Here is a 22956-nt window from a genome sequence, read left to right on the forward strand (position 1 = left end):
CCTATGAAACCGAATAGGTATGGGATTGTGTTCACTATCCTATGCATTAAAAGCCTTCTCAACTACCCAATGTTCACATTGCAACTGAATTTGTCCTCCCTCATACAATTTCTTAAAAAGCTTATGTAGAATACACCTGGTAAATCTCACAGTTTGGTCACACACTACTTAGAGCTACCAGACCAAAAGGAATGTCCTTGCACAAATCATCTAACCCAGCTTTAACCTTCTACCTCTATAGAAGGCAATTTTAAGACTGAATTGTAAAGGGCTAGTAAGCAAGTTTTTTTTTACTCACAAAGATATCCCACTAACATGCATAGAAGTTGTCTAAAGCAATCAGTGTTATGCATATGTTTCCAAGATTGTAGGTTTAGGATTCTAAGTTAGAAGTATGTGGCTGAGAAAAGAAAGTGGACTAACATGTTTAATGACTCTCTACAACTACCTGAAAGGAGGTTGTAATGAGGTGGGGGTTGGTCTCTTTCTCCAAGTAACAAGTGATAGGATGAGAGGAAATGGCCTCAACTTGCGCCAGGGGAGGTTTAGATTGCATATTAGGAAAAATTTCTTCACCAAAAGTGTTACTAAGCATTGGAACAGGCTGCCCAGGGAAGTGGTTGAATCTCCACCCCTGGAGGTATTTAAAAGACATGTAGATGTGGCACTTAGGGACATGGTTTAGTGGTGGACTTGGCAGTATGAGGTTTACAGTTGGACTCAAAAGAAGTCTTTTCCAACCTAAATGATTCTATGGTTCTGTGATTCTATAACTCTACTTACGTAACTTCACTACAAAAATAATTCAGTACCAGTCTGGCAAAGTGAAGTTGATGCTAATTAGTTGATTAATTTCATTTCCACTGCCAGAATCTTCTTCAGTGGTTACATATCAATATCCTGTGATTGCAGCAATAAAATATCTGTAACTGTTATGCATATACAGCTATATTCACAACTTGCTTATCTCCACTGACAGTGTGGTATAAATAAGAATCATGTTTACTGCTCCAGTATATATTCAGCTTCTCTGTGACTCTAATATTAATGTCTCCCCTTGAACTTGCTTCATGATTTGTTTATTTAGGTATGATAAGAGATGTCAGATCTAGGCTTTGCTTAAAGATAGCAGCAATGACAATCAGCTCCAAAGATGAGAAGTGACGTGAGCTTTCAGACCTTGAAATAACCTGCTTAGCAAATTATCTCTATGCATGGTGCTATGTATTACTTATAAATGAATACTAAAATGTGTATCTCAGAATTGATATACTGAAATAAATGAAATCCTGGCCATTATCTACCATGATGCTGTGTGTGGTTTTAATTATAGATTGGTTGATCTTTGTGCTTAAGAACCAGAGGACAGTTTGCTACATCAGCACTCGGTCCCTGGAATAACAATGGGATAGCAGAGTAGGAGAGCAGAAATTCTCAACATCTGGTGAAATTTCTTACTTCAGAAACAAAGCAAACAAGATCTTACTATCAGACATCTGAAGAAGAGGCAATGTGAGACCTCAACATCAGTTTATGTACAGCTGCACAGTGGTTCCAGAGTGCACCTTCCTATTTTTGCTATCTTAATGGAAATAAATCTCCTTCCCTTTTAACTAACTTTCAGAAGGAAGGGCACAGGAATTTTCTTCTACCAGATTTAGTCTTGAAGATATTGAGGGACACAGCAAGATGGTGTGACACTTGTCCACAGCATAATATTGAAAGTGCCCTCTGTATGGGTTATTGGATTGAGGATGCATAAATGAAATTTCTTCTTAAGCCTTTTGTGCAGCTGTGCAAGGTCTTTGATCACAGTCTATTCACTAACTGCACTCCAGAGAGTTAAGTTACTTTCTCTTTCTGCCTGTTGCATTTTCCACACAGCAAAAGTGTAAACAGAGGTAAAGATTTAAAGCAGCCTCCAAATCAGCACAGGGGCACAACAGGATGTTCCTCTCAGGTTGTTCTTTAAGGGACAACCCTGGAAGATGATGTGTGTTAGATCCTTAGATTTTCTTCAGGTTGCTGAATCACTGCAAAGAGGCTGGAAAATTACATCAGAGAAGGCCTCTCAGATAAAGTGAGACACTGAAGACCGATGGAAAAGAAGGTAAAAAATATAGACTAAAACCTGTCCTCTGCTCCATCATAAGTGTGAGGCTACAAAGTGTGAGATTGTCCTCCAAGAGCAACTGATTGTAATTGGCTTCTGAATGCCTTGAAAGACTAAAACTTCAGCTGGGGACATCCAACAGCAGTCACAGTCCTTAACAGAGTTTTGAGTAAGAAAACTGAGTACTTACGGGGATATTAAGCATATGAAGCATCCGAATTGAAGATTTCCTTGGTCTAAATGAGGTGCAGCACAGTTCTTTTCCTTTTTTTTTTTTTTTTTCTTGCCCCATGTCTGTGAAGCTTTACAGTCCAGATATTCCCAAGTCTAGGAACAGAGATGACTTCACCTCTGTGATTCACTGTAGCTTAATCAAACACTTCCCATAAACTCCTTTCCAGTGAGTTAAATTTGATTCCTCAGTTGAGTTCCTAAATCCTAGGCTCCAACTGCATAGACACTTTGGCAAGGCAGATGAGAAATATCTTGTGACCCAGGAATTTTCTGTTATTTTGTCTTCAACAGCTTTCCTTTCATGTGGCAAGAGAAAATAGCATGACCAAGGGCTAAAAACACAACAAATGCTTCCTTCTGAGATCATCTAAAATACTCATTTTGACTTTTTCAGCTGGGCAACTGGTAATAATCTCCTATAACTATGGAATAAATGAGGAAATAAAAATAATTTATATCTAAGTTTGTCACATAATTTGTTTATCCAGTTCACAACAACTCAATGCATTTTTACATGAGTGTGTCTCATGCATACAATTTTTTTTTTCCTTCTACCATTTTCCTGCCTTGCTGTGTTCTTTAATGACTCCCTCTAAGAAATGGCTGTTATTGCTGTTAGGTAATGGAAAAACAGGCAATGGCTTTTTTTTTGCTTTTGAGCACAGTCATTACTGCATCCAATAACCACTTTTCCTTTTCCAGGTAGTGAACACCACATGGGTTTCATTTTATAATCCAGAAAAAAATGCCACAGCCAAATTAGTCTGTATTAGAAACACTGAGAAGATTCCCTCTTTCATCACTGTCTCTATACATAGCAGAGAGAGAAAGGGATATTACTTAACCTTGAGAACAGCAGATTTAATTGTTGATGTATTTTTAGGTAAGCCTTTGAATTTACTTTTCTCATTTTGCGTGAACAGAATTCCAAACTAGAAGCTGAAGGACTGAAGTTGCATATAGATGCATAGATAGATAGCATATTTGTCTCTGTGAAACAGGCATAGTTAGTCTCATCCATGCAATTACGGAAACAGAAATACATTTTCAAAGCTTAGACAGATGCTTTCTATTTAGTACTGACTGGAAAGGAAATTTCTCCCATCTTATTCATACATATTTATAGCTGGGTTTTTTTCGCCAAAAACATTTTGTTTAAAAACTATGGTTTGGTCTGGTTTAGTTCATAACACTAAAAACCCAAGTGCCTAGTCACCAAAAAAAACTCAGCCTTTCCTGTAGGCAGGAAAGTATGCTTGTTTTAGATTCAAATGACCTGACATTCAAAACTTCTGATTATGAACAGATCCCTTCAAAATCAGTAGGATTAGCAGCACTTACACCTTTGAGAAATTCAGACCAAAATTAAGTGTATAAGTGTGTAAACTCTTCAATCTGCCTGCAAACTAGATACCAGTAACCAAATGTATTTCAAAACAGCAGTAAATTCACATTCATCTTTGTGTTGTTACATCATGACTTTTTCCAACTATGAAGACCAACAGAACAGATATGTATATAGCAAACAAATCTCGCTAGTTTATTACTTGATTATTCCCCCCCCCCCCTCAGTTCCAGTACTTCTAGCATTCAGGATAATGTTGTCATCAATCACTTATTTCATTTATTAATTACTTTACATTAACATTTAACAGCTATCATCACTGTGAACTGTAAAGTTTAAATCATCAACTACATAGTGCTCCTTGCAGAAGACAATTAAAAGTACTAATCATGACAAAGAGTAGCTTGAAATTCTTGAGGTGATGTAACAAACCTAAGGTTATTAGTAAATTGAGATTAAGGTGGGGAAAACATTTCTAATACAGATAAGACATAGGCAAAGCAGTAATTCTCTTTTCTGAAACGTCTGCTTTTTTGCAGCTGCACAATGAAAGATCACTTTCTTGCTAGCTTTGAGATAAAACAAATACTAGCCTAGGGAGCAAATTATAAAAAAAATCCAACCGATACATTCAAATGCAAGAGTCACTTTTTCACACTTTTTAAACCAAGATTGCCTCTTTTTTTCTTGTTTTCAGCATTTAATAGGATGAGTTACTTCACAAGCACAATTCCCCACCCTATCTTTAAGTGAATAATAATGTCAGCAAGTGTTTCTCTTCAATTTAACTGTGGTGAGATTTCAGAGATTTTCTTTATTATGCAGCATGCATATTTTGTGCTACAAAGTTTTACAGCCCCAGAATGGTTTTCTGAAACATTTTTTAAAAGATACTAATAGTGTGGAAGTTGATATTTAAAATAGACTTAAAAGAGCATAAAACTAATAATTGCCACATCTACATAGTACTGTCAAAATGAATAGTAATCATTGTGGTATTAATATCAGTAATTCTCGAAAGCATTTAAACTTGGCATTGCTATCATTACGAAATGTGTTTATATCAGCTACTGTAATAGTTTTTCTAATGCCATAAATTTCTTCAATTAATTATAAACAAATTGGCATACTTAATTAATGGGTCCTAGTAATAATATAATATCTCAGGTATGTGTCAATGATATCCAGTTACTAGCAGTGATGCAGCTTAATTAATGATGCCAAATGCTATAACTTTGTTAATACCAAAAGGCGCACTAGTATTCCTAGAAAAGAAAATTAGGTGTCTTCAATATAGAAACAAACAAGAGTGCACCGAGTTGAGGGCAAAATGATCCTTCCATGTTAAGTTTAAGTAACTCTGAACTTACACAGTATAACAGAGAAAAATCTTGCCTAATACTTAACTTCTCACAGATTAAACAAAATATATACTGACTGAAACAAAGTATCATGTCACTTGTCAGATCAATTGGCAATGAGCAGCTATTGTTCCTGTGTAGGACAAAGAAACACAGGGAAAACTAGGCATATGAAATTCCTTCATTCTGTTTAGCAGACCTCTGTTTATCAGAATTTATGAACAATCTGTTTCTCAAGCTATCTGGACACAGTTTCACAGGAACCTTGAAACTTTCTGTCTACATAAGTTAGAACTCAAGGTTACACGGGGCAGCTTCAGGGGAGATGGAGGTATCACAGGGCCTTGTTCTTTGGTGTGGTTTGGTAGCAGGGCCTTGCTAGTGGTAGGATTTGTAACATTCAAGGGATACTCCTGATTTTCATGCATACCAGTGAAGAGAACAGGGTGTCATCTACTAGGTCACTAAAGCTACCAGGCTGAGGCAGGTGACTTCAGGTAGCTATGAAGAAAAGCTGAGAAGAGATTTTGGTGCAATAAACCACGCTTTTCTTCAAGATTCTAGGCCTAACTTTATTTCAGAAATTTTTAATTATTTTTCCCTTTTTACCCATTAGTTCAGTGGCTAAAACCCTTACAGACAAAGAAATCTGGTCTTGGTGTCCAGCTCCGCCTGAGGGGTATTTAAAATCACATTATTTCTCCAGCAAAGGGATTAAGTGGCTATTGATCCATTGAGGAGGGAAAAAAGGAAGTAAAGGCATGCTCTCACAATTCTTGATGGAATTATTTCTGTTTAAAGCAACCATTTTTTTATTATACATTCTATATATTTTGAAGCATAACTTTTACATACTGCATAAACAAAAATAAAAGGAGTCTGGGCCTTATTTTGCTGTCTTCCAAGTAACGTCTCAGCACAATTAGTGCCAGAATCTTTTTCTGATGCCCCATCTTGACTTTTAGGCTTAGCGATGTCTATCAGTAAGCACTGCATCTCCATGAGTAATACATGACATATAAGCAACAAATTTATGTATCTTCCTGCAAAAGTCATACTGCTCTGTTCCTCTTTATGTTAGTCCGTACGATTCTAAGAGACTTCACCCAAACCTTACCTTTTTAAAGGTTATAAAAGTCTCATGCTCCAACAGCCTACCTAGTCTACTATGTTGCCTCTGAAAGACAGTTGCTTTTATTTTACTGCACTTTATGCAGTTACTCTATATTTTACACTTCTGTATTTAATAGTATCAGCTCATTATTTTTTGCTAAATTCAAGTCAATTTGTTACTGTAATGAGTAATGAACAGAAATACGAAATGTCACAGTTTTGTAGCAAAAGTCACCAATTTCAGCTACTTTCCCCAGAAAGAATAATCTGAACTTTACAAACTGCCCAATATGAAACACTGCAAGGTAAAAAACTTTGTCTTCTCATTTTGTTAGCCATAGAAACTGTTCTTGTGAACTTTGTGCTTATATAGCATAACTGTTTATACCCAAGTGTTTTGGGTTATCTACATTGTCATGGTTTAACCCCAGCCAGCAACTAAGCACCACGCAGCCGTTCACTCACTGCCCCCCCATCCAGCAGGATGGGGGAGAAAATCGGGAAAAGAAGCAAAACCCGTTGGTTGAGATAAGAACGGTTTAATAGAACAGAAAAGAAGAAACTTATAATGATAATGATAACACTAATAAAATGACAACAATAGTAATAAAAGGATTGGAATGTACAAATGATGCGCAGGGCAACTGCTCACCACCCGCCGACCAACACCCAGCCAGTCCCCGAGCGGCGAATCCCTGCCCCCCCCTTCCCAGTTCCTAAACTAGATGTGACGTCCCATGGCATGGAATACACTGTTGGCCAGTTTGGGTCAGCTGCCCTGGCTGTGTCCTGTGCCAACTTCTTGTGCCCCTCCAGCTTTCTCGCTGGCTGGGCATGAGAAGCTGAAAAATCCTTGATTTTAGTCTAAACACTACTTAGCAACAACTGCAAACATCAGTGTTATCAACATTCTTCTCATACTGAACTCAAAACATAGCACTGTACCAGCTACTAGGAAGACAATTAACTACATCCCAGCTGAAACCAGGACATACATCATCATTTAATCCTATACATATCTGTGAGGTATGTAGCACATTTCTGAGTGCTATAAAAATTAACACTTGAAGAAGCACAATAAATGACTTGAGTTAGCGAAGTAAAATTACCCATTTCATCAGGGCAGTCAGTTTATAATGATATGTGACTACTACAGTGTAGCGTAGGCTGGTAGCTGGATGGCTGAAAACTAGTTTGCTTGGTAACACAGTTCTATTATTTCCTTTCCTTCCTGGGGAGTGGAAGAGAGGTAGAATGAAAGAGAAGGAGGGATAAGAAAGATGGAGCGAAAATCCAGCTTTATTCTGGAAATACAAAAACCCTTTAGTACAATCCACCCTCGAAACTGAGATGTTTTGGTATTTCCTTCAGATTGCATTAATTGCCAAGGAAAGGCCTACTAGAGAGATAGAGCGTATCTGAATGAGTCCTTGGTCCTAGAGAACATGCCAGGCTACAGAAGGTAATTGGCTCTAGAGAAAGGATAGTTCAGGGCAGGCTTTCGCTCTCTGAACACTTAAGCAAACTATGTTACCACTGACATTTGAAATTACATTGCAAATATTAGAAAAGAAATTGAGCAGTCTCTCCATTATCAGAAATTAATATGTCATTTAATGCCAAACAGCCTAAAATAGAGATTCTACTAGATCTGCTTAGCACAACTCAGTTATTACCTAGTACATGAAAATTGCGTGCAACTTAGATTGGCTTTTTCCCTTTAGAAGGCAAGGACTTTATGTCCAAGTCCTCGTAACGATGTCTCCTCATCCATGCATTTTCCCTAGTAGGGCTTTGACCAGTACCATTTTCAGACAGCCAAATGGATTTCTTTTTTTCTGCTTGCAATTTATTAAAGAAAAGCACAGTATTTCCAAATAGTACCAAAGACTGGTATTCTTGAAAGGCTAGCTGTGTGTTGACATATATAAATGTAATAATAAATTAGCAATAGTCAGTAATTTGCAGACAGCAACATGAAATCAAGTTACTCTTGCAAGCCACCGAGCCTGAAATTTATCATCTCTCTATATTCACAAAGGAATAAAGATCAATGGCTTTCTAACCACACTGTGTGCTGAAGCTCTCAGCCCGGAAAGTGCCACTTGGAAAAAAGAAACAATGTGCAAAAGAAAATACACTGAAACCATTCTTTCACAGTCTGCATTCTGGTACCAAACTCACGTCAAGATGAGTCTACCATGCTCTCCTCCTACTACCATGTGTGTTAAATTACAGTCTTCTATTGCAAATGGGAGCCCCAGAAATAATGTAAACCGTTTACAGCTGCTTTGCATAGGGCATCCTGCTGAACAGATCTTGTGCTGATAAGTTCTGCTACAAAGTCAAAATGGTTTTACACCACTAATAACTTTTGTTGTATTTTCTGTCTTGACAGAGCTGAATGTATGACCTAGCAGGTATTTTTCACCTTTAATTTCTCTATTTATCTCTCTCACTGGATACGGAAGTATCAAAATGAAACTGCTATGGGCTAGGTCCACCGTGAATATTTCTGTCACTGCACAGAGGTGTTTTCTAAAATGTCTGGATCTAAGTTTCAGCGACAATGGTAATGTATGTAGAGGCTGTATTGGATTTGCGTGGTGGGATTTTGGTACTGGGGGAGGGGCTACAGGGCTGGCTCCTGTGAGAAGCTGCTAGAAGCTTCCTGGGCTCCAAGTCTGCCCTGCCGCTGGCCAAGGCAAAGCTCATCAGCAATGGTGGTAGGGCCTCTGGGATAACATATTTAAGAAGGAGAAACCTGCAGCGGAGAGGGAAGTGGAATGTGAAAGAAACACCTGTGCAGACAGCGAGGTCAGTGAAGAAGGCCGGGGGGGAGGAGGTGCGCCAGAGGAGGTTATTCCCCTGCAGCCCGTGGTGAGACGGCAGGCTGTCCCCCTGCAGTCCATGGAGGTGCGTGGTGGAGCAGATGCCCACTTGCAGCCTGTGGAGGACCCCACGCCGGAGCAGGTGGATGCCCCCGAAGAAGGCCATGACTCCATGGGAAAGCCTGTGCTGGAGCAGTCTGTGCCTGAAGGACTGCAGCCTGTGGAAGGGACCCATGCTGGAGCAGTTCATGAAGAACTGCAGCCTGTGGGAAGGACCTACATTGGAGAAGTTCATGGAGGACTGTCTCCTGTGGGAGGGACCCCACGCTGGAGCAGGGCAGGAGTGTGAGGAGTCCTGCCCCTGAGGAGGAAGGAGCGGCAGAGACAATGTGTGATGAACTGACTGCAACCTCCATTCCTCGTCCTCCTGTGCTGCCGGCGGGGGAGGAGGTAGAGAAAATTGGGAGTGGAGTTGAGCCTGGCAAGAAGGGAAGGGTGGGGGGAAAGTGTTCTAAGATTTGGATTTACTTCTCATTATCCTGTTTTGATTTGATTGGTAACAAATTAAACTGACATTCTTTCTTCCCCAGGTCGAGTCTATTTTTGCTCATGACCATAATTGGTGAGTGATCCCTCCCTGTCCTTCTGTCAACCTATGAGCTTTTTGTTACATTTTCTCCTCCCCATTCCACTGGGTGGAGGAGTGAGCGCGCGGCCACATGGTGCTTTGTTGCCAGCCGGGCCTAAACCAAGACAGAGGCTTAAGAGACAGTGGGTTCTGATATGTAACAGCCCATTCAATTTTTTTGAACTTGGTTAAAAAGCATTTGGCATTTTCTCCACTCAGAACTGGTACAACAATTTCATCCTCTCTCAGCATTCTGAAAACAGTCAAGTTCATTATCAGGCTCAGAGATTTTCTGTCAAAGGTGGATGTGAGCCACAGACATTCATCCTTATTCTCACCTGTTTTCAGTTCAGAAAATGTCAAGGTTTTTTGGCAGAAGGGACTCTGTCAACCTTTCTCTGTCTTCCACTATTGATTATCAACCTAATAGTTCTCAAAGATAGATATCTACACTATAGTTTTTGAGTGCTCAGCTCTAGAGCTACAGTCCCCATGCACTGATTTATTTCACTGTTTGTTACAGATCAGATACTGCTGTTGTCGTTTATTAATGAAGTCCACATGAATAATAGCTGCTTTCCCTGCCTTTTTTAAATTACAGACCTGACCTAGAACATCTCTTATTTTATCCTAAGAACAGAGAACTTTTTTACTGCAAAAGTAATGAAAAAGACAGCATCGGCCACAACGTACTCATAAACATTTTCTTTTGTTACCGTATTTGAATCTAAGTTAAGCTCTAGGTCTAGTCACATCAAATAGGTAAATTATATGAAACCCTGCTTTATTTTGAAACAGACATTGTTCTCCAATCTCCTTTTACTTTGCACTGTTTCCATGTGGCTCTTGTGTGACCTACTGCACAGCAAGATTTACTTTGCTTCTTATGAACTGTGCTTTTCTTTGTCATCTCATGGGATTCACCAGAACCACAAAAAACGTTACATCAACAGAATTACTAATAAATATGGGAGCTTTTATATCAAATGAAGCACAAAGTATCTCAGTAATGCTGTAGAGATACAACAAAGATATGACCTTAATGAGAAGGTCCCCTGTTTTCTTCACTTAAGTATAGAGAGTAATTTGTGTTGAATGAGAATCCCCCTGAGTTTATGAATAGCTAGATCTCCCACTTCGTACCAGTAACAACTAGGTAACATTTGACATTTTTTAGAAAAAATTAGGCACTCTCAAGAGAAAACACTAAATCTTCAACAAAGTATCTTCATTAAAAGATATGCATAAACATTTTACCATGTAATAACCTGCTTTATCTACATGAAAAGTAACATGCTTACTGCCTTGTACCATCACAACTGCCAGCAGCATGTATCTGTGAGCCACCAATTTATACTTATTCAATCACTTCTTATCCTCCCTCTTCTTTTCTGCTTAACAATGCAAGAAACCTGCTGGTAAAAGTACTACACAGCTTTAAATCACTAGGTTTGCCACAGCAAATAATTCATGAAAACAGTGACCTTCCTATAACTTGTTTATATATGTACTGAGGGGGAAATTCTTCCCGGCATGAAAGCAGACAGTAAGAAAGGTGCTTGACATAAGGTGTAGATTTAAACAAGAAACAAAATTCAGTTCACTATGTATGCATAATTTCAATATCAGGGATTCAGGAGTGCCATCAGATCTGGTTTATAAGTACTACAGATCATCCAATGACTCTACTCAATTCCAGCACATTGCACAGCACTAGAACCTGCATCAATGATGCCAAAGACTATTCAAGGTGTCATTTAAAACAGCTAGTGTCACAATGTCATATCCCTTTATATATTTTGATCGAAGCCAGAAGAGTATCCTGCAGAACTTATTGCAGAGTGTCAGTCTATAATATAACCTGTTTATTGAGAAGTTTTTTGAGTCCTTATGAAATTCTACACTTACTGTAATAATTTAGGGCTGCACTTACTACTAAAGAAAAACATTGGATGATCACAATAATTACAAGCCTGAACAGAACAGTTCAATTAAAATTTAGGCAACAGAAAATGTTGCTGTTTTTCAATGAGCAACCAAGATGCAGTTTCTGCAATTTGAAAATCTTCCAGAGCTTGGTATCTGGGTCATATAGCAGCCAAGTTTGCCTTCTGCGTAGCAACATTGACAGAGAAAGCAGCTGAAGTAGATTCATATTTACATTTCTCACCAGGGTAAACAAGAACAGGCACTGCAAATTGCATGTTTAGGGAGCTGTATTTGGGGCTGCAGTGCTACAGTGATAGCTGTTTTTCTAAACCTAGAAGTAATGCCTTGAAAAGACCAGCTATATTCTGTTCATATGTGTACAATATAAGGATTTAGAATGCAAGTTAAAAGTGTTTAAGACAACGTAATGGTCGTTAGCTCCTTAAGCAGCACAAAGACTAAATTGTTACTAAACAACTAGTGGTGTGAAACACTGCGACACTGGATTGTAACTCCACTAGGTCATCTGATCTAAGACTTTTCAAGAAAAGCTATCATTTTATGGTCACTGGCAACTCTGCCTCAAAAAACTTGAATGTCAGAGGCTGCCAAACCTATATTCATCTAAACTTTAATCTATATTTTAATTCACTTGTGAAGTTATGCATAACAGAAATACATGCATCACAATCTGGCCCTGGCATGAAATGGACCTTCAGAGTCAAGTAGCTTTCTTATCTATTTCCTACCTCCTCACTACAGTAAGAATTTACTTCAAGTGATAATAATCATTAAGTGATGACCAAGACAGAAATTTAATTTTTAAGTCTGCAGACACTGAGGTTCAAACTAAAAATTAAATGGAAGAATGCCTCAAATTTACTCATCACAGAGACTAACTGCTGGTACCTTTGCACATGTGTGTTTTTTACATAAAATTCTTTAATTGACTGTAATAATTAAAAGGACTGGAAACTAATTTAGGACCTAGATTCTCCTGCTTTTGGACCTAATCCTTCATTATTATGACAACCCAATTGAAAAATATCACTATGAGCATTACAGGGTTGGTAAAGAGCAATTAAAAAAGGGCAATCAGTACCACCACACAGTACAAAAAAGGTGTTATGATGAAAGGTGGTATTAACACACAGTCCATGATACACAATCCCATTTTGCAAAAGTAATGTCATAAGACGAGCATTTTCTTTTCATCAATTATCTATCTGAAATCTTGCATTACTAATGTATCAAGAATAAAGATTTCATGTTTTATACTAAATATGTACTGGAACACTTCATCTCTTCTCATTATATAAATTCTGAGAACCTGCCCATATACTTGACTGATGATAAGCCCTACATGCTTTTGCAACTTTATAAACAACTGCATTCATGTAACAATGGGCATTTTGTGCTGCACAGATTTGTTCAGTGGATCAATGATTTGTGAAATAGCAACTCAAAATTTTCCTTACATTAAAATGTGATAGCATCTTACTCAACATTTTGACAAATCTTTCTCCATCAAACTAATCCTGCATACAGAGAAAACAGGTACCAGTCCATTCAACTGGCATGAAAACTTTACAGAAGCTTTTGATAGTGGAAGTTTACATTTTATTATGCCAGGAGTATTTGAGCTTTTATAGTAAATATTTGATCATATAAGACATAAGATGTCTAAAGTACTTCACTGAAAGGCTATTTTAGGAAAAGTTTTCCATCCAGTAATCATTTATGACTGTCCATTTATGACTTAGTTCCTCCTAGAATTTATTAGACCAAGAGTACTTTCTCAATAATTTATTTCCATTTGTTTTTCTGTTGAATAGAGGACATGACCCTGATGAAAAATTCTGATGAAAGTTCGCAGATAACCCTTCAGAATGGGCTATTACAGTTACGGTAAACACTATTTGTTCCCTGGTCTGATGAAAGTTTAATTACTACATAATTTACCCTTTCTCTTTTATTGTATACAGAAGAGATTTTGGGCTTTACCTCTTAGTGATCAGGAAGTACAAAAGAGATGGAGTACATTTTGGTGACTGCAGGTTCTAAGGGACCTTTTGTGCAACGTCGTGGCTCTTGAGCTGATCTAGAAGCAGCTGAGGTGCCCAGGACCTCCACCAGACTGAAGGTTAGGGAGTAGTTCTGGACCACTTGAGAGTATGGATTAGGCCCTCAAATCTTTCCATTTCCTCTGCACCTTCTTTCTATGGCCAGATAACAGACTTTTAGGGCTTTTTTACTATATGCTTGTACTTCTGAGCAAAGACAAAGACGCAAGAAGTAATAATCTCAAATGGCACTCAGAAAGTCCATATAAGCAAAGTTAATCCTTTTTCTCACCTATTCTCTTCCCTCTGTTCATTAGCCTGCTATTATGAATGTTTAAAATTCTGCTGTCCCCTTCTAACTGTTGTCTTTTTTTATATTAAACCATTTATAGAACCTCTTCACTAAGGAAAGTGCTCCTCTTCTCTCTTGCTTCATCTATTTCAATAGCTGTGCACAGGAAATAATGAACAATATTCCTGCTTTATTATTTTACCAGCATGGAATAAAACCCATTTTGGTCTCATATCTTTTCATTGGACAACTGGTAAAGTAAGGGATGAATCAATCACTAGAAGAATGTTAAAAATTGGCAAAAGGAAATATTTAGAAATTACTTTGACTTAATAAAAAGGCAGTCACAAGAATGCAGATTAAAGGTAGGCCTTAAAAAAAACTCTTTATCAACAATTAAAGTCTCTGCAGCACAAATAACATCCAGAAGAAAACTGTTGCTAACAAATGTTAATCTTTTGGAATCTAGTCATGTAAACCGATCTGTTCAAAGATGCAACATACTTGGATTTTAATCACATTTGAAAACAAAAAATATGAATCACTCACTTGTCCTTTGTCTACTTTTTGTCTCATGACACCATCAGTTCACACATTTCTGGCATCTCAGCTGTGTCTGGAGCTTGGAGTCCAGCAATAAGAGAGAAGTCACTCCTCAGAGTAGTCTGGCCCCTGGACTACAGGCTTTTTTTGTGGCCCTTCACCATCATGTGGTCTGACAGAGCCGAGAAGATGTGTGACAGCCTCAGGTGATAGATACAGTGTGCAGTCGTTCACACACAAGACAATTAAATAGCTGAAGTCTGTCTTCAACCACGGAAAACTGTTTTTATCATCAAAAACGTGGTAAATGAAGACCTACCAAATGACAGATTCTAGTCACATCTCACAAAATGTTTCTGAGGAAGAAAGGGTCTCAAAGTCTTTTATTTAACTATTGTACTGGTGGCTCAAGGGGATGAGGTAAGATTCAATCTAAGCCTGCCCTAAAACGTCTCCCTCAGGTCTACTTCTTGTTAGATGCTTGCACAGTTCACAGCCTGGCATTGTGCCACAGCACTTCTCACAAAACAGCAGTACTTCCAATGCCCGAACAATGTCATACAAAGGTCAAGAAATTGCCAAGGCCTGTATACAGTTACTCATTTACCCTTATAAACACAATGTCCTGTTAATAGATGAAGGCAGTTTTGTAGACACATCCATGCTGCTCTACCTGAAGCATGCTTAAACTTAGGTTTCCTCCCTCACACACTGTTTCACTTATTTCAAATATTGTAACATAGAGACTGTGACACCAAGCTATGATAAAAAAGAAAAGAGAGTACAGCTATACCATAGGCAACTGTGTTGAATAACAATAGTCAGACGCTCAAAACCCCTCCAGAAAGAGTATTAAAAGATTATTTTGGAGAAAGATGTAAATAGCATGTAAATAACATGAAGTCAAGACATTTATTAACACAAATTCATGTTGCAGAACTGAATGATGAACAGTACTCTCTTGTGAGTCAGAGGTACTTGCAAGCATTGGGAAAAAAAAAAATCATGAGAAATAGCACACCTACTTATTTTATGTGGTCTCTCCCCAAAGGACCACCACCTATGATCAGCTCTGTTTTTTCTTCCATCATCAATCGCCTAGAAATTTCAAAACTATTAAGGAATGACAGTTTGAAAATTTTTGCTTTGGAAACACTAAACAGTTTTATTTCAACCTTTTCAGCGAAAATTAAACTTTCAGCAAGGGATCCACTTATTTGATTTCAATCCAGTTAACTGTTAAGCTGCATTTTCCAGATGCAATATGTCACAATTGGACACATACTTCAGAAAATTCTTGTGTCCTTTTTCCTATATAGGCCAGGCTCCATGGACAGCTTATCTATCTTACGATTAAAACATGCTATGACAGACTGCAGAAAGTAAGGACAAAGAGAAGTTCACAGAGGGTCTTTGAGACAGTTCAGGTTTGAGGGATGTAAACTTCAATTTCCACAACAGGGCAATTCTGATTCATCTGTTATTTAGTGGATTTGAAATGAAACATTTCAGGGTACTTTTACAAAATGTAGTATTCAAATTTACCAGTAGGAAAAAAAAAAATGTATGGTTTGTTTTGTTAAAAATCCCAATTTCCACAGAGAACATTCTGATTATGAGAGTCAGTTAACTCTCAGAGTACTCATGGGCATTCTGTTGCCTTTCAGCAGAGTGTTTCCTTTTCCTCTTTAGTTATTTTAGTTACTCACAGGCAGAGTTCATTTCTCTGGACATAGAGTGCTGTCTGACTAGGGGCACCCACCATCCTATCCTACCTTCTTCCAAATGGTGGAAGATCAGCCTTAGGATAAAACTGTAGAAACATACTGTAAATGGCTGTCCCTTCTATTAAGAGTTTGCCATATCAACAAACGGTGTGTTGCTATCTTCCTTTACGAATGGGATAATTAGAGAGAGAGAACATAGAAGTTGCCTTTTTCTTACAGAAAACCTTTAACAGCTGGAAAAGGTAGCCATATACTCCAGCCTTGTGTCTGAACAGCATCACTGTCTTTCCCTGCTGGCAAATATGGCTTACGCTAGAAGTAAAGTTTGGATTCACAGTAAAGAAACAAACAGATAAGTAGAAAACTTCTAGCGGTGAATGATTCTCTCCTTACTTCAGTCAATCAGAACAAATGCATACACCTACTCTGCTAAATTATCACCTACCCATTATCATTTTAATAGCCTCTTCAAAGAGATCGTTCTCCCCTCAAACCAATTAGCTCCTTTCCTTTACTGTACAGTCAACAAACTTCCCTTTACTTATTACCTAAGTCAAGATCTCAACTCAGATCAGAAGAAATTAAATATTAGCATTTATTGCACCATCCAGTTCCAAGAAGCAATTTCCACACAGCAAGATAATTAAAAACTATCTTTCACAGCATAAGATTTCTGCAGGATAAGCATGGCAAAAAAAAGAAAAAAAAAAGAAGATTCAGGAAGTAGGGGTTTTTTTCAAAATAGCTTTCCATTTAACAAAAAAAAAGTTGTTCTGGAGTATGGCAAAGAAATATATTTTAACCCTTCATAATCTTTCACATGTATACTCTTCTGTATACAAAAACCTGGTAAGTTTCTTGTGCATAATTTTAAAATACAAAATATTTATAAAGAAATATATACAACATAAAGGCTTCTATACTGTGGGAAGAATTTAACATGTAATTGGTTTTAAAGAGTACAGACTCAGGCAAATGCAGACTGCTTTTGCAAAAACCTCATTGTACTTACACATAAAATCCTGAGAACTGCCTGACATGACAAATGTCAAATACAAGTGTTGAATTACTCCCCCTTGCCATCTCTATGTGTATCATTTGACACATAAAGATAAGCCTAATGACTCAGATGAGACTAAGAAAATGGACAAAACAAGGCTTCAGTAAGAACAGCTTGCAAAACAAAACACATAGAGGGCTGTGCTGCCTCTGTAAGCATCTAAACAGAACACAAAAACACTGCCAGGATAAGCAAGCAAAAATAAAAGAGAAAATCTGCAGTGCAAATGCAAAACAAGTCTATAGCTGCATTTTTCTGAAAATTCTCTGGGACCAGCCTTTTACAAACAGGTCAGTCAAGAAATTTGGGGTTGGATTCCAAAACAAATCCATGTACATTTTACATGAGCTCAAATACAGCATTCACTTTTTACAATATTATAGCTTACTGAAGCAACAAGTCATATACCTTTTAGGATAATAATGTTATAGGGTTAGTTTGCCAGCCAACTGGCTACCAAAGACAAGTCTTCAGTGATGTACAGGGCTTTGCTGCTCATTCAATACTCATCAGAATTTGAATCCGTCACAGCCAGCCATGAAAGCTACTTCTTTCAACTATGATGGCTTCTAAGAAAGGGCTTTATTTTGAAAACATTAACATCTTTTCTCTCCGCACTCTACAGTTGGCAGGATAGCCCGTGCTGTCCTAATAAATCCATAGAAAAGGCATCTTGAGGAGACAAAAGTACAAAGTGTAGTGAGAACAAATATAGGTTTCTGCTCTTCTGTCTGGCAGGAGTATATAAACAGAGACAAAACTGGATTTCATAGGCTGCCATTCATAATGTTAGTTAAACTAGCTAATGGAAGCAATTAGCTTATAGGGAGAAGGTCCTACACAAAAGGTCAGTAGGAGCAATGAAGAGAAGCTTTGCCTCAGCAGTACTTACCACTGAACACCTACTTTTTCTGCCTGCTGGTTCAGCACATATGGAGTTTGTTTTTTCTCAATTTTGTAGAGTATGTCTGCTCTGACTGAAAAACTCCCATTTGCTTCAAGGGCAGCAAACTCACATTGATACTGTGTGCTTCAGAAAGGCTCATTTCTGTATCAGGTGTCTGATACAGAAATCATAGAGGGCTGAACCTCGTCATCTTGGTGTATATGATTGTGAATATACAATTATTCAAATTGCTTGAGTTACTGTCGGTAGAGAAGGTTAATTCAGCTTAAACCCTCTTCTGAGGATAATCTGACCCTAAATAATACAATAATATAAACTAAAAACAATTACAGTAGCTGTATTTCAAGACTGATTGTTTTATTCCCAGCCTAGAATTGCAAAAGCTTCCCATTATTTGGAACAAGTAAACAAATGAACATCTGTGGATCTTTGCAACAGAAACTTTTAACTCTACCCTATGTCAGATTTGATGTCTTACCAAAGTGTAACACTTAAAACACTTCTCTATGCATATAACACAGATAATAGTTCTGTGAACTTGCTGCACTATAACAACTTAACAACTGAACGCATCAACAATACTATCGTTTCTGATCCAAGACTCAGCATTCCACTCCTGAGGAAAGGCAATGGATATTTGGTTGCACCAAGAGCATTGGACTATCTGATGTCAGGACTGTGTGAACAGAAGGAAAATCCTCCAGAACATTCCCACTGGCACTCTGCAGTGGCCAAACTCTGTGGAAGACTTAATGAAAACATTTGGGTAAAATTCACCATGGACAATTCAGAGATAGTAATAAATAACAGTAACACGTCAGTAAAACTCAGAGCACTTTACAAGACAGATAGAAGTCATGCTTGCAGCTAGAGAAACAGAGACAAAGAAAGACACAATAGTAAGAGCTAGTTTCAAAGCAGTGAGAGTTGTTCCAGCAGGTCAAAGGGATGGGTCAGAATTGAACCTGCATCCTCTTTATCTGTATTTACAGTATTTGTCCCAGACACTAAATGGGCCTAACCCAGAGTTCATTGAAATAAACAGCAAAATCTCAGAGAGCCAAAGGAGCTCTGCAGCAAATCTTACACACAGATCCTGATTCAAGCAAGCAACTAAGCACACACGCAAGAGAAACCACCCCTTGAATCAACTCCCAAACAAGAAAAGAGCTAACACCAGAAATAAAGTTCTCTATTCTGACAGAGAATGCTAACATCCATTTGATGACTGAATTACCTATCTAAAAGGTTTTATCACCTGTGAATGCCACAACTCAGGCACTTGAGAAACACAAACTGTGAGCTTTATGGAGTAGAGTTACCTAGTTAAAGCAAATGTAACCAAGTGAAACATTAATTTTACCATACCCTGATCTATTCACATTGCACCTGCATACAGTCTCTGGTCTCTCTACAGACTTCCCTCTTAGAACCTCGTGTGTTCCACTCCTGTTAAAGTCCAACAGGGTTTAGAGTGAGCTCTCCCATGAACGTGTCCTGTATGACTTCCAAAAGCTGTGTATATCCTTTAAATAATAAAGGATGCATGCACTGCTGGTCTATTAGCAATATATTCCCAGTAATATGCTCTAGTGATCTAATTATAACAACAAAATAAAAAAAAATGAACTGGAGATAATAATTCTCATTTTTAGCTCGCTACCTTGCCCTACAATGCTTCCTTCCACATGCAATCAAATAACCTAAATATTTAACTAAACAACAACCAGAGCAATTATTTGGAAACTTCTGGCATCAGTGATTTTAGACTATGAGCCACAACTCATGGCTTTTTTCCCTTAAACACTCTTGTTCGATAAAATAAAATTACGAACAAGGGACACAGAAATTTCCTTTCTCCTTGTTTTCTACTAGAAAACAACCATCTTAAAAGAGAAAATAATAATATTACATTATCTGCTTGACAAAAACACCAGGAAGAGCAGACGTGGTGCAAGTCCTGAAAATGCCTTGACTTGCAGAACACATGCTTTGTTCCGTTTTGGACTCAGTTATCACTGACCCTCCATCCATCACCTATTACTCCATTGTTGATGACTGACTGGATGTCATTTGAAAATGTGCTAAATCATGAAGCTGAATGTACTGGGTCTGGTTGGGATGGCTGTACTGTTGAGCAGTACTTGCACAGTGTCAGGGCTTTCTCTTTTTCCCACCCCACTGCCCCCCACCCCTCCTCAGTGAGTAGGCTCGAGCTGGGCAAGAAGTTGAGAGGGAATGCAACCTGGACAGCTGACCCAAACTGACCAAAGGGATATTCCATGCTGCAGAACATCATGCTCAGCAACAAAACAAAAGGTAGGGGATTTGGGGGAGGTAGACATTGCTCAGAGACTGGCTGGGCCTACTAGTCTACTTGTGGGAGGTGGTTAGTGATGGCCTTCACATTATTAGTTTGGGGTCTTTTTCTTCCTCTTTCCTTCATTTATTAAACTGTCTACCTTGACACAAGTTTTCTCACTGTGGGGGGAAGTGTGGTGCTTAGCTGCTGGCTGGGGTAAACTCATCACACTGAGATTAAAAAATAAAATTCACATCTACAAAATGGAAGCTCCCACACCATATCAGTCTCCTGTAGCTACTGGGTTTGCAGGACCCCTTTCTGACAATGCTAAAGATCTTTCCTCCTTTGCGCAGTCCGGAATAGTGAGACGCTATGAAGCCTAGGAAATAAGTGAGTCTCAGACCCATATTAGGAACAGTATTGCCTTAGGTGGGATCGCAAAATAAACAGGACTCCAATTTCTCTTTAAAGCTTTTACAGAGATTTAAATATGTATTTAAAATTACAACTACAGTCAAGTGAATTGGTAGTAAAAATGAGACTGTTTTGAAAGACTGATATAAACTGATCTTAGTACCATTCACTGCTCCTTCTCAAGTGGAAATACGGTGTGTTAATGAGAGATGCATTGGAGGATACTGGATGGTTTAATGGAAAATGAACAAGACTACAGTTTGCAGGTCTGCAGTTGTTTTTCACACTGTCATTCCTCATATGACCACTCTGCTCAACAGAACTGGCCACGCAAGACTTACAGGAAGATGTCCAAGCTGTGCTAAAAAATAGCACAATTTTCAGTTTAAATCTTTTCAGAATGTCTCTGTAATTTTCAAAGGTGTTAGTCCAAGATTTTCTCTTTCTACTAAGAAAACTGTATCATTTTATTGTGTAGATGTTAGTAGCTCAATTTAAACATACTGCTTCATTTCCTGATCATAAAAATAATTTAAAAAATAGTTTGTCCATGTTTTTAAATGACCAGAAGAATTTCATTACGTAGCTTGTCATTTGGATATAGCAACATCTAAATGCTAAGGAAGGTAGTAAAACAAACCCACCACCAGTGGAATGCCATAGAAATCAACAGGTCTCAGAGCTAGTGAGACTGAGCTAATTAAAATGCTGCTGTTGCTCAGCACTGGTAAAGGCACTGCTCAAATTTTTAGAAGAGAAGATGTTTTACAGATATTTAAAATTAATTATTCATATATTGAAATGCAAATTGCAGTACGTAACTATCACTGTCAGGTTACAATAATCTACTCAAAAGCCTGCAATGCAGATTGCAAATGTTCATTATGCATGTACCAGCTTTGAAGAACCAGCTATTTATTAGCACTGGATCTTGTAAGCTGCACTTCATTTTTTTGCTATTGGAATTCCTTGAAAGGTTTGCAAATATTTGTGATTTATTGCTGATATTTTACTTGTTTCATGCCAAAAAAGCTCTGAATGCTTTTTGCATTCCCATGTGAGCTTGTAACTTAAATACGGAGCAATAAATGAGAAAATCAAATGATAGATCACAGGAAATATTAGTATTCCCACTGCATTAGCAGCAAGTTCAAAATAATGGGCCCCACATATTAAGGTGCCTTTGAAGCAGACAACATATTTTGCAACACTAAGGAATGCACTATGCAAGACAGAAAGTACCTAAGGGAGATCGATGGCGAGCGTGAGAAAAAGGGACAATAGTTAATCACACAGTTAGCTTGGTCAATCAAATTAAAAACTTTGTTCCATGTATCTTTTAATTTAATTCAGTTTATTGTTCCTTGGAAAACTGATTAAAAACATCAAATGCAAAAAGCTCTCAAAAAAGATCTTAAGTATAAAAATACAACCTTCATTACATTCTTCTTTTAATTTCCTCCAACTTAAAACCCAAATTTGAACATACCTCTGGGGAAAAAAATCACATGGTCAGAGGTTTCTTCTCACCTTCTGAAGCAACGGACTTAGACTTCCTCTTCACATTTCTGTGAAAATGTTATTGTAAAGTCACAGAAACTGGACATTTCCCTCCTGAAGCTAATCAGCTATTCCCTTCCTCACAGTAATTCTTTACTGGGTTTTCATGCTAGTGGAACCCTGAACAATTGCTTTATAGATAGCAGGTATGTTTCATAGCTGGATGATTTCACAGTTCAGAGAAGCACTCAACTAGCTAACAGATCTCAGTTACACACCAGGCTGTCACAGGTGTCCAGGGCGACTCTGAAAAGTGTACTGGATGAGACAGTTAACCCTTAATACTCATTGCAAGCAACTCACCTAGATAGTTCCAGTGACATTGCTGAGACTTACAATCTAATTAAACAATCTAATTAAAGTGTTGATTATTTTTCCATTTGTGTTTCTTTTCTAAAATAGAGATACTAATTCTCCCTTTTTCTCAACTTCAATTTGTCTTGTATATTTACATAATAACCTCTTCCTGGTAAAGACTATGTGTACCAAATGTCTGTGCAGTCACTGATATAAATTGGGTCTGATCCTACT

Source organism: Haliaeetus leucocephalus, unplaced genomic scaffold (assembly GCF_000737465.1).
Source record: "Haliaeetus leucocephalus isolate CR32 unplaced genomic scaffold, Haliaeetus_leucocephalus-4.0 Scaffold173, whole genome shotgun sequence".
Lineage (NCBI taxonomy): Eukaryota > Metazoa > Chordata > Aves > Accipitriformes > Accipitridae > Haliaeetus > Haliaeetus leucocephalus.